We start from the raw sequence: 23358 nt of genomic DNA on the forward strand, positions 1-23358 counted from the left end.
CAGGAGTGAGGAGATAATATTAGAACTTCTGTTTCTATTTATTTATATCCCACCCTTTTCTCCCCCTTTTATTGTGAAATACACCATAATGGCTGATAAGAGCATGAACTTGGATGTATGCTCTAATAAGTAATTGTAAACCCCCAGTAACCACCACCCAGATGAAGAAACAGAATGTGCCCTGCACTCCAGGGTCAGCTTACGCACCCTGCCTCTGTCATAACCCCCTCCCCCAGAGGTAACCACAGTCCTGCTCTTTCTGATAATCAGTTCTTGCTTTTTCTTATCACGGAACCACCGATGTCTGCAATCTTTATCAAAAGAGTTTAGTTTTGCCTGATTCCGAATTTGATACCGCTAGAATGACACTGAACATGGCCTTTGATGTCATGTTTTTTTCCACTCAACATTTCATTTGTGAGATGCACCCAGGTCACTATGCGTAGCTATTGTGTGTTCATTTTCACGGTGTACAGCGTCCCACTGTATGAACTGGCTCCCATGTTTGTATCCACCCTGCTAACTTGTGGACATGGGGTGACTTTCCTTTCTTGGCTACTGGGAACAGCACTGTAAAGAATATCCTTGTTTGTGTTGCCTGGTGCATTGATGCCTACGTTTCTCCTGAGCGCCTATAAGCCTGAATGGAATTGCTAGAGCACAGGATATGAGAGGGAGAAGGATAAGTAGACTCCACGCTCAGCACAGAGCCTGATCCGAGGCTCAAAACCACGACCCCGAGATCATGACCGAAGCCAAAATCAAGAGTTGGACACTCAGCCAACTGAGCCATCCAGGTGCCCCACCTTTAGTAACTATTTTGTTAAGTGGTTATACCAATTTATTCCTCACCAGTGGCACCTGAGAGTTCCTGTTGCTCCATATTCTAGCCAACACTTGATGTTGCTGGACTGTTGAACTTCTGCTGTGCTGGTGAGTGTGTAACAGTGTTTCATCCTGGGCATAATTTGTATTCCCCTTCCCATTTTTTAAACCTCTTTTTGTGGTTGTTTGCTGACCTGCATGATATATTCATAGATTGGTATTTATAAGCAATTTATGAGAAAAGAAGCGTGTATACCTGGGATGCTCAAAATTTTGTACTCCTAGCAGTGTGCGGTCAAAAGGGCTGAGAGACTGTTGACAATCTATGATAAAATTAAATGCCAGGGAGGGGCTACAGGTTGGGAGGTAGGAAGATGGTCTTCAGAGGAGACCCCCAATGGGGCAACCTCTGGCCAGAGGGTACCAGGGCCACAGAGTACACTCTCGTGCCTTCAGGCCCTCTTGCCCGGCACATCTGGCAGAGGAGAGAGAAGGCTATATATAGGGCTAGAGCCCTCAGCAGGTACCATGCAACTTAGAATTGGCAGGTGCCTGTCCTTCAAGGTCTCCTAGGGCAGTAGTTCTCAACTGGTGGTGATTTTGCCTCGCAGGGGACATTTGGCAATGTCTGATGACAATTTTGGCTGTCACAACTCAGGAAGTGCTACTGGCATTTGGAGGGTAGAAGCCTGGGATGCTGCTAAACATCTTAAAATGCTCAGGAGAGCCCCCCCTCCCCCCCCAACCCTGCCCCAAGGAATCATCTGGCCCTGAGTGTCAGTGTTGAGATTGAGAAACTCCAATCTGGGAACAGAGCCAAGAAACAGATTTGCCTTGAGCTTGCTACATGGCCTTGGGGAAGTCACTTCGGTGCTTGAAGCCTCAGTGCCCTCCCAGGGACAGTGAGGGTAGTGAGGGTTGTTTCCCCCTCCCTTTCCTGAGACTCTCGTCAGGACTGGGGAGAGGGTACCTGTGTAGGCACTTTGGGAAGCATCTCTGCAAAGGGGCCTCTCTGCTCCTCGTAGTCGTCATCATCATCATCATCCTTATTTCCTTTGTGGTACCAGCCCCTCCCCCTTGACCAAGCTCCTAGTCCACTGAACTGGAGGTGTCAGGTGACCAGCTGTGAGCTCAGCCCTGGTTCCTGCTATTCTAGGCCTCAGGGCTTGGGGGAAAACTGCCCTGAGGGCCCCAGCCTTTTGATGAGGGCAGCAGAAGTGAGGGGCTCTCTGGGGAACCCTGGGGCCCAGGTAAAACCATTTCTGACTTTGTCCTTACCCGGGTGGGAGTCCAAGGTTGTGTGGGGCGATAAGAGATGCCTATCATACTCTTTATCTGAGGCCTCATTGCAAGGTTGGGCCGTGTGGGGTAGAAGCCAGAGGTCATTCCTGGGGGCTCTGTACCCCCAGGCCAGTCTCCTCCTCACCCACTGTGTCCTTCCAGAATTCCTATCCCAGGGAGGGCCCAAGGTTGGGTCAGAGTCTGGGTCAGAGCTCCCAGGGCCTCTCTGATCATCCTGTTCTGGGGTGCACTTTACCTCAGTGGCATTTCCGGCCTTCTCCAGGAGTCATGGCCTGTCTGAAATTTCTACTCTGTTCTCCCTTCTTGAAACATACTCTCATGAAAGGGCCTAGTAAACTCATCTACCCTGAGGTTTGGTGACTGACATGGCTTAATAATCACCAGCCTTTTGGGATGCCTGGGTGGCTCAGTGGTTGAGCATCTGCCTTCGGCTTAGGTTGTGATCCTGGGGTCCTGGGATTGAGTCCTGTATTGGGCTCCCTGCTTCTCCCTCTGCCTGTATCTCTGCCTCTCTCTGTCTCTCATGAATAAATAAGTAAAATCTTAAAAAAAAAAAAAATCACCAGCCTTCCTTGACAAGGAATACTAGCTATCAGAGGTGGGAATCCCTTAGGCACCAGAAAGAAACACTGTTTGACAGGCTGTTAGAGAAGTATCTGGGGGCTGAGGAACCTCTGAAATCACATGTGTAGCAAGAACATTTTGTCACAAGTGAAAATTGTGTGGTGGCTCAGATCTTCCCAAAACTTCCTAGAGTAATCTTGGTTGTGGGGTCCACTTCAAAGTGGGCCATATAGGAGGACCGTGCACTGGGTGTCTGGAGGCCCTGGGAAGGCCCAAGGCCAAGGTAGCAGATGATATGGTTGGTCAGGAAGGTGGTGGATCATGGGGCTTCAGGCTAAGAGGACACATGTCTCCAGGAGGGGCTGGGAGGGTGTGTAGGTTAGGATTAGGCCTGCATTGGACCTAGTAGGGTTCCTGAAAACTCTTGCCTCTGTGCCTCTCCATCTTGGTGCAGGGGGTAGGATGGCTTGTGCCCTAAGGCTGGGTAGGTAGCGAGGTGGGGAGTGGGGCTGTCAGGGGCTCTGTCTGGGAAGAAGGAGGGCATGATAGGTGTCTTGGAGCTCAGAGTGGGTGAGATGGGGTGAGACGGGGTGAGATGGAACAGGAGCCTGTCTGTGTTGGGTAGTCTTGTGGGTGTGTGGAGCCTTCCGGGAGACTGTACAGTTCCCTCTGCTCTGTGAGTAATCCTCGGCCACACTTGCAGCTCCCAGGGGATTGTGCAACTTCCTCTGAGCCGAGGTGCAGGGGGCTGGGTGAGAAACAGTGCTGGGGAGAATGAGGAAACTGGGCCTAGAACCGGGGCAGGGGCCTGGCCCTGGGCTCTGGCCCCCCAAAGGAGCTGAGCTTTCCAGGCAGCTCCTTCCAGGGGACTGCCACTTCCCAGGTACTATGAGTGTGTGTGTGTGTGTGTGTGTTTGGGTGTATCTCCTGTTTTCGGGCAGGCAGGTGAGTGGGGATGAGGCCCCAAGGGCTGCACTGGCATTGGGGTATCTTTTGAAGAGGGCTGGGAAGATTCTGAGCAGGGTCAGGGTTGGGGAAGCAGGTGGCACAGAGGAGGGGTCCCTGGCCAGTCTCAGGGGTGGGTAATGGGGATAGTGGACAGTGAGGGAAACCAGGAGTCAGAAGAGCTGGTTCCTGCCCTACTCCTGCCCTGGGCAGTTGACCTAAGCACTCCCTGCCTGACCTCCACACCTCCAGGCTTGTTTGGAGGCTCTGGTGAGGAGGTAATGACATGCATAGCCTGGCACTGGCCAGGCCACAGTACATACCTCCTTACCCCAGGGATTGGGAGCAGATACTTCTCCAGTCCCCCTGCGTTCAAATCCTGGCCCTGCCACTCTGCCCCTGTGTGATCCTGGTAAGTTTAGCCTCTTGATGCCTCAGTGTCCTCATCTGTGAAATGGAGATGATGATTCTAGCACCTACTGTGTGGGTTCATTCTGGAGATTAAAAGACTTCGTTCATGTAGAGTGCTCAGAGCAGCACTTGGCACCCAGTAAGTAAGCGCTGTGTAAACGTGAAGATTTTCCTGATATATAAGCATGTTTGCAAATAGCAGAAAACCGCCTGGTGTTCGTGTGATTATTTTTGATGGCAAGGATTTGGTTGGCACTGGGGATGATAATAATAAGAGCTTATAATTCTCAAAATTCTCAAGCCTTACTTCATTGAAGCTGCTGTGCCAAGTGTGTGACCTGCATCAGCCCCTTGAATGCTCAGAGTCCCCCTGTGGGCTGGGTGTTATCATCACCCCATTTTATCGCCAGGGACACGGAGGCATAGGGGAAGTGAGTGACTTGCCGCAGAGCAGTTATATCAGTGAGGAGGGAAAGCAGAATGGTCCGCTAGAGCCCTGAGATGGACCCGCCGCCCCATCCCAGCCCCTCTTCTGGGTTCAGCTGGAGGTGGGTTGGTAGGAGGGAGCAGGGACTGCTGGGGAGGCAAGAGGGCTAGCTTTCAGGCCTTTGGCCCCGGGCTAGTCTCCAGTCAAGTAGCCAACTAACAGAGTCAAGTGACCATAGGGAATGGCTTTTTAGTGGTTGGAGTTAGAGTGAACTTCCTTGGCTGAGCTCCCTGCCAGATGTGGACTCAAGAGAGGGGCTGAAGACCCTCCAGTGTGGGGTGGTGTGGGCAGGAGTTAGGAATGTGGCTCCAGATTCAGACAGATCTGGCTTTCAATGCTCTCTGAACCATGTAGTGTGTGACTTTGGGCCTCAGTTTCCTCACGTGCAAAATGGGGGTAGTAAGAGTCCCTACCTTTTAGGGTGATGGTGAAGATCAGATGAGATGCCATAGTAAGGAGCTTAGCACAGGCCTGGCCCAGAGTGAGTGTCTGACGAATGGATGCCTTTACTAGGCACCTGTTGTACAGAAGGTCATGTGCTGGGCAGGGAGTTTGAGCCACACAGATCTCCCTAGAGGGCTAGAATTTGAACTGTGGATCAAGGCCACTAACTGGGCCTTAATTTCTGGCCATGAAAGCAGCTGAATGGGTCTCAATGAATATTTTTCTTTTTTTTCAATGAAAAAAGATATAGAGAGAATATCCAAGTGTACTGCATGATATTAGTCAAGTGTTTTGTGCAACTTATTTGTTTCAGGTTCGTGTGTGTGTGTATGTGTGCTATTTGTATATGTGTGTGTGTACACTGGGCCAAATAAAATATATTTTTCCATAGATCATGGTCAAAATATTTGGGGTCACTTCCTTAGAGATTATCTCCCTCTTGTGCAATGTTTATGGGAACACCTACTGAGTGCAAGACCAGCACCACATGCTGGGGGCCAGACTGGGGATTCTGGGCCCAGTTCTTGGCATGGCATATATGGGTGAGTGGGCCCTGTGGGAGGTCAGCAGAGGCAGAGGGTGAGGTGGTCAGGGAAGGCTTTCTGGGTGATGACATGCATTGGATAGGGACAGTGTGGGGTGACAATGCCTGGGATGAATGGTTGACTCAGGGTCTGGAGCTAGAGAGCCATCTTGGGAAGTGAGTGCTCCCTATCGGTAGAGTGCTACAGGGCCAGGCCTAGCCAGAAGTGCCCATGCTAGCTAGAGGAGAGGATGGGTGGGAGTCATCCCAGGGCACTGGGCAAAGGCTGTGCCCATCTTCCCTGGCTGAGGTGGGGAGGGGTAGAAGAAGACTCAGGATTACTGATGTTCCTCCCATCCCCACGACCTGCAGGATCTACAGTGACTCAGTAAGACCTAGGGCCCAGGGCTTAGCCATTTCCTCCCTTTCCCTGGGCCTTGGGAGCCTCCTGAGCCTTCTCCCCTCTACTGCCCCAGCTGGCTTCAGCGAATCTGGCCTGGAGCCTGGATCAGCCCTGAGCCCTGGTCCAGAGGCCAGAAGCTTTTCCATTACTTAAATCTCTGCCCAGAGCCAGTTGGGGCATCAGTTTCTTCATCTGTTAAGTGGGCATACTAACCCCTGAGCAGCCAGCCTTCTGGTTGGTAATGCTAATCTTGTGACCTAATATGGATAAGCCGGTTGTAGGACGTTCAGAGGGCTCTCGGTGAGTAGTCATTGTCATTTCTAAGGCTGAGAGAGCTGGGAAAGGTCATGAACTCATCAGCTGCCTGGCTGGAGAGCCCCCCACCCCCACCCCATCCCGTGACTTAGGGCTATAGGGCAGTGGTGGGGAGAGGCCTGTGACCCATGGTGAGCTGGGACTATCCTTGGCTCTGAGGGGAAGGTGGCCTTTTAGGGCCTCAAAGGATGACACCCAGGTCAAACCTGGGTCTGGGAACCCCAGTTTCCAGAGTCCTCCTCTACACCGGGCATCCTAGGAAGCCCAGCTTGAAAGTGTTGCCAGACAGAGGGGGCAGAGCCCTGGGACTGATTGGCAGAGGCCAATTTCCAGGAAGCCATGGGTGACTTCTAGCCTTCTGTGCCCAGAGCCCAGAGCCCAGGTGTGAGCTCCCACTGTAGAATGTGGTATCTAATGATAGGTCACATATACTGAGCACCTGCTCCTGGACACAGTGTTAAGCACTTTTATACATTTGCAAATTTAATCTTCACAGTAACTAAATACACAGCTCTTCCATTATCCTTTTTTATAGGTGAGGAAACTGAGGCCCAGAATGTTGAAGTCTGTCACTAGCCTAGTTAGTGGCAGAGCTGGGCTGAGGCCATGAGTTCTGGATTCAGATTGCTGGGGTTGAAATGTGGGTGGTATCACTGACTAGCTGTATGACCTTGGACACAAGTGACTGAATCTCTTTGACCATTAGTTTCTCGCTCTGAGAGATGGGGATCATATCAGTGCTTTACTCAAAGGTGGTTGTAAGAATTACAGGAGATAATGCAGGTGACCTGCGGCCCATAATAAGGGCCCAATAGGTATGATCTGCTTCATCATCTCTCCTGCCTGCAGCAATAACCTGCTGGGTGACCTGGGCCAGTTGTGTGACACAGGGTACTGATCCCTTCCTTGTGTAGGAGAGGAAAACTTCTCCTTTCTTCCCTTCTAGATTCTTTGGCTGGCCTACTAATGAAATTGACATAATACAGATTAATAGAAGAACATTTAATTTTGTATGTACAAGATCCCCAAAGATATGAAGCCCCAAGAAATGACCAAAGCAGGGAGTTCTGACACCATTTAGACAAAGAAACAATAAATTTGTGAAGAATTGACAAAACAAAGGAGTTTGGGCTTGGGGTAGCTCATTAGCAAAGAAGTAACAAGGTTTGTTTATACCGCCTCCTAGGCCCAGAATTCCCTATTCCTGGTGGTAAGGATGTCTCTCTGCCTCCTGATACGGGAGGGTACCTTGCATGTGGGAGATTTATTTCCTGCTCTCAGGGCATAGTGGAGGGTCAGATATCCTTCTTATACCTGCTGTCTCTTAAAGTAACTTTAATTCAAAATAACCAATATGCCAAAGTGGTGTCTTTTGGATGGCATATTTTGTTCCCCTTTGTTTTCACCCGTGAAACTTCCAGAAATTTCACAGTCTAGAAGCCGAGCTCCATTATTTAATTGAATTAATCTTGAAAATATGTCAGTCCAGTTAAACAGCTATGTTTCATTTTAGGAGCTGGTGATGCATCTGGGCTCCTAAGGTTAGGCCTATATTGTGTGACAAATCAGGTATTTAGTAAGGCATTTTTATGGAAAGAAAAGACAAAGGTTAGTGATCAGAGCAATCTGTGATCCCAGTTTCTGGGTTTTGAAGGCAGCCAGTTGAGAAGGTTTCTAGATGTCAGGCTGGAAGCATCTTCAGAAGGAGTGAGGGTAGACGGGAAATCTGTTAGATTTTCCTGGTTTGCAGTTTGTGTCTCTGGGGATCTTTTCTGTGGGGCCACTACAACAATAGGCATGAAGGTTGCCTGTACAGAGGCGGTTGTGGCAATTCCTCTGAAATTTCTATCAAGTTGTTCACACCACATAGGGCTTTAGGGCAAAGGGAAGCTTTAGTTCTTAGTTATTTGTTAAAAGTGGAAGGACAGCCACCTGGGTGGCTCAGTGGTTGAAATGTCTGCCTTTGGCTCAGGGAGTGATCCTGGGGTCTTAGGATTGATTCTTGGGCAGCCCTGGTGGCTCAGCGGTTTAGCGCTGCCTACAGCCTGGGGCCTGATTCTGGAGACCCAGGATCGAGTCCCATGTCAGGCTCCCTGCATGGAGCCTGCTTCTCCCTCTGCCTGTGTCTCTGCCTCTCTCTCTCTCCTCTCTGTGTATTCTCATGAATAAATAAATAAAATCTTAAAAAAAAAAAAGCGACTTGAAAGTTTAAAAAAAAAAAAAAGGATTGATTCTTACATTGGGCTCCCTGCAGGAAGCCTGCTTCTCCCTCTGCCTGTGTCTCTGCCTCTCTGTGTCTCTCATAAATGAATGAATGAATGAATGAACGAATAAAATCTTAAAAAAAAGGAGAAGGACATTTGAGAGCATCCGTTTGGAGAGTTGTCAGGAAGTATTGGAGGAAACTAGAATTCAGGATCCCTTTTGTGTAAATAACTATAGTGTCATGAAAATAAGAATACTCACTAAGAGTTGACAAATTCTGGAGGCATCAGGCATGGAGTAAAAGGTAAATGTTTCAATTCTACTTACAAGGGTATAATTTACCAAATTGCTGTAAGTCATGGTTTTCCTAAGAAAAAAAGTTTTGTTTTTTTTTAAATCTGGAAAAAATTGAATATTAGAAGTCCAACAATGTTTTAAATTAAAAGTCATGGCAAATGGAATTCCAATAAAAAAATATACAAAAAAAGTCATAAAAATTATAATCATCTTTATCAGTTAATTCAGTTAATTAATTTGTGCTGATGTTGACCTTTTAACAGTTTTATGAATCCAGTTTTTCCTTAGAGGTCTGTTAGTTTTTACCCAGTTCAGTGGTATGATCTGAAAGTTATCAGAAACCCATATTCTAGAGTACTTGTTGGAGTCCTTTCCATGAATCTTTCTGAAGATAAAACACTCTTGTAAAAGTGTCAGAGTAAAACAAGAACTTGTATAACTGACAAAAGACTTAAAAATGCCTATGGTTAAAGATCTGATGAGAGGCCATTACCATGTTATTGATGAGGATATTTGGTTATTTCTGTGACATACATTTTATGATAATAACTAGAATTACAAAGGATAAGATTATATTAGGACATATCAGATATCTAGGACTTCTATACAATTTCTGCAACACTTAAAACATATACCTCTACTAATACAATATAAAGAAGACTTAATATTAACTTTCTTTGACAGTGCTTCCCATGTGATTTAACATAGTAGGTCTAATTAGTTTAAAATGCCCTCCTAATACCTTTTAAGTTTTGTTGTTATTTTTTTGTTTTAAAAAAGGAGAAAGAACAAATCTTTCTAGATATTCCAGAAGCCCTCTGGAAAATCCCAAAGTTAGTTTGAGGTCCAAAGGACTTTAGAATTTGATTTGGGGGAAGTTTGTCAAATGATATTAAAAAAGACTTGAATGCTTGTTAAAAAGATCATAGATCATAAAGAAACAGTACTTAATTATCCATTTAACCAAAATGACAATAAAAGATTTTAAAGGGAAATACAGAAGGTTCTAAGCAAAACTTAGCTTAATATTGAGTTAGACAGTTTTCTTAAGTAATCAAAGGACTGATAATAAAGATAGACTTAAATGGTTAAAAAAAAAAGGAGGGGCAAAGAGGGGGGAAAAACATAAAAGTCTTAAAAAAAAAAGGAAGAAAAAAAAAGACCTTTTATAATCTCTTATCAGGAACAGACCAATAGTCCAAGAAAACTCTGTCCTTTTAGCAGTTTTAGTTTTATAATAGGCAAACTATTGATATTAAAGCTTATTTTTAAAAACCCTTATAATAACAATTTGATTTTAGCCAGATTGGTCACACAAGGTAAAATTCTCTCTCTCCTCTTTAACTTTTTAAAAAATGTATCCTCAAACCTCATACGTTTTCTAACCAAAAAAACCACACCCTACTTTTTTTTGCATAGACTTGTTTCCCTTACTATTTCTAGTAGTAATTACATACTTAATTAAAAATTTTAACCCTTAAAAATTTATCTTATAGTGAAAACAAGTAAATAAAGGTGAACTGTATGTAGTACCAGCAGTCTATAAATTGGCAAGTTTATAAATACATTTTATAATTTCTAGAAGCATGTGCCTTTTTAAATAGTATTTTAATGTGGCCAAGATGTGTTTAACAGACCCAAATATCTTTAGTTCCTCTGCAATAGGAAGACAACGTTAGATAAATTTATGTTTGGGGGCACCTAGGTGGCTCAGTGTTTGAGTATCTGCCTTCGGCTCAGGTGGTGTCCTGGGGTCTTGGGATCGAGTCCTGCATCATGCTCCCTGCAGGGAGCCTGCTTCTCCCTCTGCCTATGTCTCTGCCTCTCTCTCTCTGTGTCTCTCATGAATAAATAAAATCTTAAAAAAAAAGTTAAATTTGGTAATTAATGTTTAATGTTCTATCTTATTTGTAAATCATATTGATATTCAATGAATTTCTATCATTTAACTTAGCAAAACTAATAATGGAAGTTATTAAGAGATTTGGGAAACTATTTTAAATTTTTAAATTTATTTTTATTTATTTTTAAGACTTTATTTGAGAGAGAGAGAGAGAGCACAAGCGGGGAAGGGCAGAGGGAGAAGCAGACTCCCCACTAAGCAGGGAGCCTGATGCAGGGCTCCATCCCAGAACCCTGAGATCATGTCGTGAGCTAAAGGCAGACACTTAACTGACTGAGCCACCCAGGCGCCCTGGGAAACTATTTTTAAGTAGACGTACTATAAAACACAATTATTATTGAAAAGTTTACGTAAACCCTCTTATCCCATTCATCTATCTAAATTACCTGTTTTAAGCAGTATGTTTAAATTACCCACAAAAACTTCATGAGATGATAGACAAAATCAGACATCATCCCTAGCTACTTTTCTCACTGACAAACTTTGTAACATAAAACATAACCTTACTTGGGCAGTAAACCCTAGTAGAATAAATGTTGTATCTTTGCATCATAATTAATGTTCATAATTCTGAAGGCATGTCTGTTTTAATTAAACCAACAAGCTTTAACAAGCTTTTATTTCCCAAAGATTATCCCAGATCAGTGTGGAACTAAAAAAAAAGTTTTTCGGCTTAGTTTTCATATTTCTGAGTTTTAGTATACTTTGTCCTTCTAAGTGCTTGTTCTTCACCAACTCAATAGAGCTCTTTTAGAGATTAATTTTGGCAAGAGCATCTGGTGGTAAAAAATTATCATATATCTACAGCATTCATATAGACACATGTAAATATATAGAGAGACACAAACAGAGACTTTATAGCCATTGTTCTAAAATTTTAGCCAGGAGTCAGGTGCAATGATAGGAAAATCACAAGTTCATAGAACAGTTGGATCCAAATTTTATTTCTGGCAGTTGGAACAAGTTTGTGTGATACCACAAAGGCACAGAGAAAGTATCTAAGTCTATTCCAAGGAGTTTTGGGGTATATTTGCCTCTTATCAGAGGTCAAGATTAATTGCCATTTAAATTTTACCTACTTTTTCTTAAGTGCAGGATAATTGTTTCCAATGTCCTGATCTTTTACAATATCTACAAGCATTTTGAGATGATTAAGTGAGGTTTGGGGATTGGTAAAGATAGGTGGGATTTGAAGTGTGTCTGGAGCCACATTTCTGGCTTTGTAGAGGCCTGCAAGACAAAGAGTCATTTCCAGCTCCCCAAGGACTGGATTGCAGCCTGAATATCAAGGGGCTGACCTGTCCATCCAACTAAATTTGCTTCTTTATATCAGGGAAATTTTCAACTGAGATGGGAAAATTTCTACGTCCTCGAGATTCAAGCTTTAAAACAGTGTGTCTAAAAATCTATCTAAAGTGTTTAACAAAGGCCTTCTTGGACCAATTCACCTTAGAGGGGAAAGCCTCTATTATTGTTCCTATTACTGAACATCGGCCTCCAGCTGATTCATTTCCTGATCATTTGTAGGAAGGCCTGGGAGAACTTCTAGTCATCTGTTTTCTCTGTGAAGGAGGGGAGGGGTGCTTTTCCCTGGGAGGCCATCTGGCTTGTCTGATAACTATAGTATAATCATGGATAGAAAGAATGCTCCTTAGCAGCTAGTCAAGGTCCCTGAGTGGGGTTGTGAATGACCACTAATGGTTCTCATTCTTCTTTAAATTTGGTAGGATCCACCATTTGCTTCGAGGTGGATGGAACTGAAGGGTATTGTGCTGAGTGAAATAAGTCAATCGGAGAAGGACAATCATCATATGGTTTCACTCATACGTGGAATATAAGAAATAGTGAAAGGGATTATAAGAGAAAAGAGGGGAACTGTAGGAAAAATTAGAGATGGAGACAAACCATGAGAAACTCCCAACTCTGGGAAACAAACGGTTGGGAAGGGGAGGTCAGGGGGCAGGATGGGGGTAACTGGGTGATGGGCACTGAGGAGGGCACTTGATAGGATGAGCACTGGGTGTTATACTATATGCTGGCAAATCGAACTTAAATAAAATGTAAACAAAAAATCTGTAGGATCTTCTCAAAGTGGAGACAAACGGGCTTTGTAATTTCATCTTGTTGAAAAAGTCCTTAAGGCTAGCCACCCTATTCCCTTGTATGTTCTTTTTAATTTGATCTTTCCATAGGTACAGGTATTTAGGATAAATGTTAGTTATTTAGGAGGCAGTTATTTAGAATGAGAGGTCTCAATTTGGTTGTGTGTGTGAATATAGAAGTTTGTCCAACTCAAAGAATCCATGGTCATCTTTAAGGAGGATCTTACATTAACCTTAATGGCAATTCAACCCAAAGAGCCTTTTAATTGGTTAACCATGGACATGGGTGTGTGTGTGGGGGGGTGTTCCTAAAGAGGGCGTAAAGGATGCAGCCCTTACGAGATCCAGGAAGTTCACCTAGCATTAGTCTAAGAAAGCAAACACCTGTGTCATCATAGGTGATAGTAATGGTATAGTAAAAATGGCATCTCTGTCTTTCACAGGAACATTGAATGTCTCCAGTTACAGACCTGCTAATTTGTGACTCTGGGTGGGTGCTATTAGAATGAGACTTTAGCACTACCAAGACCACATACATTGAGATGACAAAGGCCCTTGATGGATTGGGACCTCTTATGACAGATTCTCCTGAGAGTCGTCATTGTCAGACAAAGAGAATGCTGCTTGTGGCTTTGTCTCTTAGAACTCCTGTCTATTCAACTGGCCATCAGACATAGGCCGGGACATGCCCTTTTCTGCTTATGGACACTAGAGAGAATATTCCCACTGGTCACAAAGCCAAGCTCTCGGGATATAGAATAAGATGAAAGGAAAGGAGATGTCTGCTTCTCTCCCATATGACAAACAACACAAAAGAGACAAAAGAAAACAGTGACAATCTCTGGTTGTCAGAGGATCAATAGAAAACAAAAGTATTTATAACACATTTTTACTAGAGTCCCCATACCCAAGGAACTAGTTTACACAAATATTTTCTCTTCCCAATCTAAATTAGAAAAGAAAAGGACTTACCACTCTTACTTTCACCAGACCCAGCAGGCCGAGATCTGGGAGACCAACATGATTAAGAATTTTTACCTTCTGCTGTCTGCTGGCTCCTACAAGTAGTCCCAGAATCTCTCAGCTGCTCCCAATGTGAGCATTGTCCAGCCAGGGAAAAGAAGCTCCATGTCGAACACCAAAAGTATAGAGGAGGAAAACTTTTCCCTTCTTCTCTTCTAGGTTCTTTGGCTGGTCTAATAATTAACTTGACATAAGATAGATTTGCAGGAGAAAAACGACTTTAATTTTGTATATACAGGAGCCCCCAAAATATGAGGCTCAACGAAGTGGCCAAGCAGGCAGCTTTTATACCATTTAGACAAAGAAACAATAAATTTGTGAGGAATTGAGAAAACAGGGGTTTGGGCTTGGGATAGCTCATTAGCAAAGAAGTAACAAGGTTGTTAATACCACCTTCTAGGCCCAGAATTCCCTATTCCTGGTAATGAGGATGCCTCTCTACCTCTTGGTACAGGAAGGGTACCTTTCACATGGGAGATTTATTTCCTGCTCTCAGGGGCACAAAGGAGGGTCAGAGTGTCCTTGTACCTGCTGTCTTTTTAGTAACTTTGATTCAAAACGATCAATATGCCAAAGTGACATGTTTTGCTTTCCGTTTCTTGTCCCTCTCAACAGAATTGTTGAGGATCAATTGGGATGAAAACACTGAGTCAGTTCTGAACAGAAGTGCTAAACTCCTTGAATCCCCAGGGCTGCCAGGAATTTGGGGGTGGGGGGGCTTGCCACTAACTGCAAAGCCCCGATGCATTTTGTTTGGGCCTTCTTCAAGCTTTCATGTTTCCTGCTGTCCTTTATAGGCATTTGAATTGGTGACACCAAATCTACTCCAGGGAACCCCAGTCCTATTTCAGGGTTTCCCCAGATGTGTCTGTGGAAGGGTTTGGTGGTCAAGCAGGTATGGGATAGTAGGAGTAAAAAAAAAAAAAAAAAGCAAAATGGTTTTCTTTGCTGCAGGACTTCTCTGAGCCTTTGACATGCTGATAGTTATTGTGTACCTCCAATATGTGGTTGTGATATACTGCAGGGTATCTCAAAGGCCTGGGTTTCAAAGCTCAATTTCCAGATGGAAAAACAGACCTGGAGTGAAGCCTAGGAAATGATTCCCCAGATCATGCAAGCTGGGACTAGATGCCAGGGCTCCTGACTTCATGTGCTCTGCCCAGGACATCCCCTCCTTCTACTCCTTCCTCCTTTCTTCTCAGAGAAATGTTGTATGTAGTGATGCTCCCTTCTGGAAGGCTCCTCACATTTTGCTGGCCCTCTAGTGGCCCCAGCAGCACTAGAGGGTGTCCTATTCCCTTTGGGCATTCATTGATGGGAGATGGGGCTATGCCCAGCACACAGGCTCCAGGGGGCTCCTTGACCGGCTAATGGATGGCAATAAGGCTGCATCCCACTCTGGGGGCCCCAGCCAGTTAATTGGGTTTTCTGAGTCCCAGTCTTCTCAACTGTCATGAAACGCATCCTCTGGCTTATCACCTGGAGTGACAGAGGTTCGGCTCTGACACCATATGTGAATGGTTCATGTACAGATGCTGACAAGTCTATTCTTATCATTTCTGGGCGGGGGGGGGCAGTGAGGGAAGCACATGGGAAAAATGAGGGAGACCCTGGGACCGTGGGATCTAGCACGTTGGTACCCCTAAATCCCGTCTCAGCCCCTACGCGTGCTGTCTGCCCTTGACTGTGCTGCTGTCCCCCTCAGGTCCCAGCTCCCCAACTACCTATGAGGTAGGCTGGTCCCATTTGGCAGGTGAGCCAGGAGGGGAGGGAGCCAGGGCACCGTTTCCTACTTTCCTGTGGGGTAGTCGGTGTTCGGGTTGGGGAAAGAAGGTCAAGCATCTCAGGGCCTCAGCCCGGCTGTGCCTTGAGTGGGATGGCCTTCTCCAGCCCTGCTCACTCCTTGATACCTCCCACCTTTCACCAAGGGTGGCTGGTCACCTGGCCTGTGGGCTGGGAGGGTGTGCAAGCAGGTCCCTGTCTCCGTCATCCCAGCAGTTAGGGTATCGATCCCCTAGGCCCTCTGTGGACTGGCGTGGGCTCTGAAGGAGAGTCTGAGAGGTTTACCAGGCCCAGTGGGAGGTGGGAAGAGGTGGTGCCTCCCTGGCAGACTGTCCTCTCCCGGAGGGCTGTTTGCCTGAGTTATTCTTAGCACTGACTCATTATAGGGTCTAATTTTAGCCCTGTTTCTATGTGTTTCCAACATCTGGTGCAGCCAGGACTGAAGGGGGTGTGGGTGGCAGGGGCGACCCCTTTGGGCATTGCTGGGGACTGGAGCCACTGGCAGGAGAGCGTGGACAGAGTCTTCTCCTTCCCGCACCTGTCACAAGTTGAAGCCAGGCACGCAGTAGGTGTCCTATTTGTGTGTGGGCCTTGATTGCTCTGCCACTATCTCATCCTTCCAGCTCCAGCTCCTGTGGGGGTGGGGAAGGGGGGTGAGTGTTCCAGGCACCCCCCCTGCACGCCCCCTCCAGCATGAGCTAACGGTGTTCATCAGGTAGGCTTTCCCATGCCCCTGGCTCCAAGGTTCCAGTTGGCTTCTGACTCCTGCAGTGAGGGACCTCAGAGGAAGGAGGCAAGCCCCAAGCTAGGGCCCTTGTCATAGCCCCCATTATAGGGGAGGAGTATAACTCAGTAGTTAGGGGTGCAGCCAGATGGCCTGGGATCCACTCCTGGCTTTGCTGCTTCCTGGCTGTGTGACCTTGGGCAACTCATCAGCTTCTTTGTAACTCGGTTTCCTTATCTGTGGGATAAGGATGGGAGTATAGTGTTTTGAGGACTAAGATAAGAACTTTGGAAGTGATGAATAATAAGTGCTATATGAGGAGGTAGTGGCATTCTTACTACTTTTGTTATTATTACTAATGAGAAGCTCTGTGTGTGTCCTCTTTGTGTATTGGAGTTGGACAGGGGTCTTCTCAGTTTTCTGAGTGAGATGAAGCTAGGGATGGGGCTCAGAAGGAGTGGTTATACCCAGGCATTGTGATGGCCGTGATTTCTGTAGGGCTGCAGTAAGGGGTGGAGGGCATACAGGTGGGTTGGAATGCGGGCTTTACCCTTCACAGGTTGAGTGAGTCACTTAGCCTTTGTGAACATCCATTTCTTTACCTGCAAGATAGAGATGATAGTAGGCCGTAGAATTTTTTTTAAGATTTTATTATTTATTTATTTATTTATTTATTTATTTATTTATTTTATTTATTTATTTATTTATTCATGAGAGACACAGAGAGAGAGAGAGGCAGAGACACAGGCAGAGGGAGAAGCAGGCTCCCTGTGGAGAGCCAGATGTGGAACTCATCCCGGGGACCTGGGGATCATGACCTGAGCTGAAGGCAGATGCTCAACATCTGAGCCACCCAGGAGACTGTAGGCCATAGAATTCTTGCCAGGAACACGGTGGGAGCTGAATCCGGAAGACTTTTGGGGGGTGGTGCTACTGTGTCCCTTTCCTGTGAGAGGGATGTAGTGCCATTGCCTTGGGAGTCAGGGAGGAGCCGGTGGCAGGAGCCTTGCGATAGGGGGCTGTGGCCCTGGCTCTCCCTACGCTGTGTGATCTGTGCACATTACTGGCTTCCCCTGGGCTTCTGTAACGCAAAGAGACCAGAGAAAGCTGGTTTTGAAACTCTTCCTCCAAACCCCAGGGAGTGATTTGGGGACTGTTTGAACTCACAGGGTGGGGAGGCCCCCAGTTGGAGGCCAGGTGCTCTGGCCCTCCCCCATCCCGGAAGAGCTACTTTACCATCCTGTTTTACATATCAAGGTTCTAGGTAAATTTTATCTGAAAACAGGGTTCTGCTGCTAGAAACAGCCCAGGGATCTCTGGTGGGTGACTTCCCAGGCTTCTTGTCCTCTGATGGGCATTGATTCTTGGAGGTGACCTGTGCAGGGGTGGGGGTTCCTGAGTGCCACGGGCACTGATGCTCCTGGGGTGTAGGGGTACAGAGGGGGCTGCCAGGCTGCTTCTCTGGACCAGGTGTGAGTGCTGCCCTGGCCTTGCTGCCTGCAGGACACAGGTACCTTGAAGACAACACTCAAGCCCAGAAGCAAAATCTCGCAGGAGGGAGTGAGAGCTGGGACGGGCAGCTGCCACAGCACTGGCTCATCCTAGGTGCTCACGAAATAGTTCAGAATGAATGAAATGGTACCAGTGCAGTATCCCAGAAAAACAGTACCTCTCCTATGGTGGCGGGTCTTCCCCTACCCCTTTGTCTTCCTTCTTGCCGTCACTCCATCTTCCCTGTCCTCTGCTTTGTTTGACTAGCCTGAAGCTGCCCCAGCCCTGGGGTCTAGGCTCAGCCCTGCTCATAAACTTGAACAAAGACACTCCCTCAGTCGGAGTCCCAGCTTGACCATTGGTAAAATGAAGGTGATGGGCTCAGTTTCAGAAGGTCCTTTCTGGGGACGCTGGGGTGGCTCAGCGGTTGAGCATCTGCCTTAGGCACAGGTCGTGATCCCGGGGTCCAGGGATTGAGTTCCGTATCGGGCTCCCCACAGGAAGCCTGCCTCTCCCTCTGCCTGTGTCTCTGCCTCTCTGTGTGTCTCTCATGAATAAATAAATAAAATCTTTAAAAATAAAAAATAAAAAAAGAAGGTCCCTTCTGGTGGCCAGTCTCTGTTCTCAGGGCAGGTCAGGCACATGTGTGTGTGCACACACACATGCACATGCTCATATGGCTCCATGAAGTGGGCCTGGCTATGGAAGGTCCCTCTTCCCAGCCAGGCAGGAGCCCCCTCAAGTTCTCCTGAGGTGAAAGTTGGGATGCTGCAGTGCTCTGAATGGGGCCCTCAGGCTCTGATGTGCTGGAGTTAGGGCTCAGCTGGGGACGTGGGGGCCTGTGGGTGGGTGTGAGAGGAAGGGTGGGCATCTGACTGTGTCCCCTGGGTTGCAGCTGCCACTGTGACTTTCGTGCATGACCTTCTGGGAGTGTGGGCGGCTGCCCATAGGGCACATGTTTGTGCGTTCATGCCAGGGTGTGAGGGGGTGTGTGAATGGAGGCAGTGAGGGAGCACGGGCAGTTATCTCCCGTTGCCGGGAGCTGCCAGGGCTCTGAGCAGAATGGAAAGTGATTTCATGCAAAGGATCTCTTTGGTCTCTGCATTTTGGCCACAACCCGAGGTATAGGTTGGCCTGGCTTCCTTCCTTCCTCCAACAACGGGCCAGAGGCCTGAGCTCCCCCTCCACAGGCCTCAGGGGGAGGAGACTGCCCTGATCTGCAGTCTGACACCTTCTCAGGGGGGTTTCGGGAGCCGGTCCGCACCTGCAGCTATAGGAGTCAGTGTGGGGACTGGGAGGGCATCCAGGCCTCAATTCGTGGCACTATGTAATCCCCTAAACCAGAGGAAGTAGCCTGCGGAGGCCCAGGCTGGGATGCTGTGGTCATTACCCTGCACCAGCCCAGTGGTTTCCCAGCTGGAGAGGACCTGCCAGGGAAGGAAGAGGAGAGGCTCCACCTGCCCACCGTCCCTACCATCCCAGCTGCAGCCTGCTAGTGACTCATTCCCCTGGGGAGTGAGCCAGCTTCTCTCCCCTGGGTCACTCGGGGCCTTGGTACAGAGCCCAGGGCCCCAGCAAGATGGAAGGGGGGTGGACAGTGGGATCAAGGCTCTCTTTCTGGGGGAGAGGGTCACAGCAAACTTTTCTTGCCCCTTCTCCTGGTCCCACAGACTACCTTCCCTTTGCTCATAGCAGAGGTCACAGCCCCAAATTACATAATGGGTCTGAAATGCCTCACAAGCAAGAAGCCCAGTGGAGCAGCTGGACCCGGGACTCCCTAATTCCCCAGGGTCCAGCACTTAGCATGTCCCCATTCCTCTGCCTGGGTTCATTGAGGGAATGGGTGGTGCCTGCCTCCCTACCCACCCCCCAACAGGGCTGTCCGTGCAGCCCAGGAGGGGTGCGAAGGCCCTCTCCAGAGAAATGAATTCCTGGCCTAACCCCAGATGCCGGCCTGCCCAGCTCTGCTCCAGGGTAACGCTGGGTGTACACACAGCCCCATTGTACGCCTGGGCTCTGTGCCCGCCATGGGCCTGGCACCAGTTCTATCAACAGCAGTGGCTCCTCAGTTCCTCAGCCCCCCTGCCAGGGCCCAAGCCATTGGGCCCCTGGTGGGGAGGAAGGAGGACTGGTGATCAGAGTGGTAAGTGTGTCCTGAGTAGAGGGGCCAGGATCATTAAGCCACTCGAGGAACTAAATGAATACATTGGTTTCTGTCATCACGTGTGAGGTACAAGCAGAGAGCATTATCCCCCATTAATATCAGTTACCATGGCATTGAGAGGCATCGGTGACTTCTCCAAGGTCACACCACCAGCAAGCGGTGGAGCTCACGTTTGAGCCCAGGGAGCCTTACCGCCAGAGCCTGGGCTCTGCACCACTTACTTCCACGTCAGGAGTCAGGAAAAGGCAGGCCTGCTTTTCACTGCCCAATGTTGGGGACTTGTGGCAGGCCACTTCTGGAAAGTTTATGTTCCCAGGGTGAAAGGGGGCCCAGGAACATTAGAGCCTAGAATCTCTATGTGCTCGTGAAAAGTGTGGTAGTTAAATTTCAAGGATGTTGTAGGAGGCTAAGTGGGCAGAGCAGGCCTCCAGAGCTGGCAAGCAGCTCTGTGCCTCAGTTTCCCTGCTCCACCTGCATTGTCTCTCTCCTGTGCTTCTTGGGAGAGCACGGGAATGTAGAGGTGAGATGTGGTGAGGGCGGGAGCCTGGACCCTCACACTCTTTCCTTATGCTCCACAGACTGGTGGGAAAGCCCCCCTTCCCCAGTCTAGATGCCCCTGCAGGCAGGGCGCCAAGGCTTCCAGTTACTTCTATTCTGAGAGTCCGTCCTGAGCTGCCCCATCTCCTCAGGTTTCCCAGCCCGAAGGGACCTCTGAGGCCAGGCAGCCTACAGAGGGGCAGCCTGGCTAGGCTCTGATGGGGGTCCTGCTTCTGCCTCATGGCCGTGCCCCTCAGGGCAAGATGGCAGGTGCCCAGACACCACTCTCATGGGGTCTGTCCCATTTCTTACTTTCTGGGCTCACCTTTACACCCTGAACTCTGACCCCTGGGACTGGGCAGAGCTGAAAATCCTCCTTTTTCTCGGCCCACCCTCCTTGTACCCTGTTGTCCTGGACACAGGGTCTGCTCCCCTCCTTTGGTGGTGGCTCAGCCCTCTTAAAAATGGCCAGTGCCCACAAGATTGTGCAAGGCCAGAGCTAGGCCATGGGGACAGGTAGGGGAGAGAGAGATTGGAAGGGGACATGGAAGCCAGCTCCCTTCCCACCCTACCCCAGAGCCTTGTCTCCCTCTGCTGGGGCTCATCTTTCCCCGTTTGTGCATATATGCTGTTCCCACCAACAAGCCAACACATCTCCAACCAAGTGGACGCATCCATGGGCTCCTGGACGCGAGCAGGGGTTGGACACTCTGTGGAAGGGGGACAGTGCAGGGGAGCAGCTGGAGGCCCAGACTGTGTTGGGGAGAAGGAGCAGCTTGGCCCAGGGCTGTGTAGGGAGGGCGTCCTAGGTGCCTTGAGGCCTGGTAGAGAGTTTGGCGGACTCGGTCTGGCGGACAGTGGGGCACCATGGGGGGTGATGGAGCAGGGTACGACTTTTCCTTATTGCTCAGTCCATTTTGTTTCTCTTGTTCTCTCAGGGCTGTTTTCTTTCTCTGTTTCTCCAAAGACAATAAACCCTTCTCTCTGCAATTCAGCTTTATCGGTCTGATTCCTGCTCACCCCCTCCCACATGTCCAGTCTCTGTTCTTGGCTTCCTGGCCTGCTCCCCATGCCCTGCTTTGTGTGCCTCTCCCTCCCTCTCCCAAGCCCCTGACCTGCCTTCCCTAGGGTAGGGCTTGGGTGAAGTTGGGCCTTTGAGGAGTGGGCTGCGGGCCTGGTGGGGACCTCACAGGGACCTGGCATGATGAAGACTCAGCCAGGAGGATGCCCCCTCGTTTTTTTTTTTTTTTAAGATTTTATTTATTTATTCATGAGGGGCACAGAGAGGCAGAGACATAGGCAGAGGGAGAAGCAGGCTCCCCGTGGGGAGCCCGAGACAGGACTCAATCCCAGGACCCCAGGATCATGACCTGAGCCAAAGGCAGACATTCAAGCACTGAGTCACCCAGATGCCCCAGGATGCCCCCTGTCCTGACACAGTTTACTGTCCCCTTCAGAGAATGACCCACCCCCAATAGCATGGCTAAGGCTCATGAGGAGGATCTTACGTTTCATTTGTCAACCTGATAGATAGAGATACAGATTTCTCTAACAGATGAATTAGCGAGTGATGGGCCTTCATGTTGTTACTCAATTTAGCAGAAAGATATGGACTCAGATGGGAATCAGCCTGCAGACAACTATTGTGTCTTTTCCGTCTCCCTTCAGGCATCTATCTACTATTTCATAGATGTATCCATCCCTTATATCCATCCATGCATTTTATCCATGCATCCATCCATGCAATCCATGCATGCAGGCATCCACCTATTCGTCAGATGTTTATTGAACACCTATATTAGGGATTTCACATTTAATCATTACAGAAATTCTCCAAGATGGCCACTCTGCTGAAGGTCACACAGACAATAAGCAACACATCTGGAATGTTCCGCTCTACCTGCTTCGAAACATGTGTCCTTAGTGTGGGCTGAAGTGGCCTTCCTTGATGTCCTCAGCACCTAGTTCTTAGTGTGGAGTGTGACAGCCATGTTATCGAATGAATGGGCATGCTGAGGTTCTGGAATGCTGGACTGATAGTTCTATCCTCATTGCAGCCTAGGGGTGGGAGGCAATGCAGGACCTCTAATTCTCTTGGCATTTGCCACCAGCAACCTCATGAGGCCATCACCACCCCTGGAATGGAGGCTTCTTCACCACATAATGTGCAATCCTGGCATGTCCTTGCTTCTTCTGTCCATCTTACAAGCTCTGCTTCTGAGGACACTCTTACCTCTAACAGGTGGACAATTTCTAGGTATACACATGCTTCGCCGTTGTACCCAGTGTCCCCCAGGGACTGGGTTTGTAAACACCTGCCTCTTAGCTTCTCCAGCCCTCTTCCAACTCCGGCCCTTCCTTTCTAGGCTTTAGAGTTAGCTGCTCAGTGTCTGGGCCTGACTGCCTCCTCAGGGCCCATTGGCTAAGACGAGAGTGTGAGTCCAGGTAGTTTACTTGGGAGTGACCGGCAGTGGGCCAGGTAAATGAACCAGGGAAAGGAGGGAAGCCAAGAACATGCGTGTTCAGGGGTAGATGACTGCTGTGGCACCCTGAGGTGCAGGCTTGCTGGGAACCCGTGTGGACCCTGCCTTAGGGTTACCCAGTGTCGGGGTGGGGGTCTCTTTGCTAGTGCCCCTCAGCCTAGGCTCAGGGCTGCTGGGGGACAGCGGGCTGCTGCCCCTGCTGGCTCTGACACAAAGGCAGGTGCTGGCAGCTGGTGCCCCAACAGCTTCAGTTGCACTCCCTGAACTCAGGCCTGGCAGTCCAGCCTGGTCCCTTGGAGTATGCCTCTGGTCAAGCCCTATTTCCTCGGCTCCCTTTCTCTCCATGGCCAGGGAGCAGCCACTCCCAGCTGCCCTGGGCCAACCCTTCCCCCTGGAGCCAGTCACCACTGCATATTCATTGTGTTCAA

General features: G+C 48.4%; 1 protein-coding gene across 8 annotated transcripts in view; it reads left to right on the forward strand.

The window, feature by feature from the left end:
- Nucleotides 1–23358, forward strand: part of TFEB (transcription factor EB) — a 55391-nt gene that overhangs the window by 8786 nt on the left and 23247 nt on the right. Inside the window, exon 4 of one of the 8 annotated variants that reach the window (XM_072833069.1) lies at nt 856–933. The exons of 5 other annotated variants lie outside the window; for them this stretch is intronic. The gene's annotated coding sequence lies outside the window, so the exon portion shown is untranslated. Of the gene's footprint in view, nt 1–855; nt 934–3424; nt 3575–23358 lie in introns of those variants that run through there. 2 more of the 8 variants (XM_072833071.1, XM_072833067.1) reach the window with 2 other exon arrangements.

Source organism: Canis lupus, chromosome 7, assembly GCF_048164855.1.
Source record: "Canis lupus baileyi chromosome 7, mCanLup2.hap1, whole genome shotgun sequence".
Classification (NCBI taxonomy): domain Eukaryota; kingdom Metazoa; phylum Chordata; class Mammalia; order Carnivora; family Canidae; genus Canis; species Canis lupus.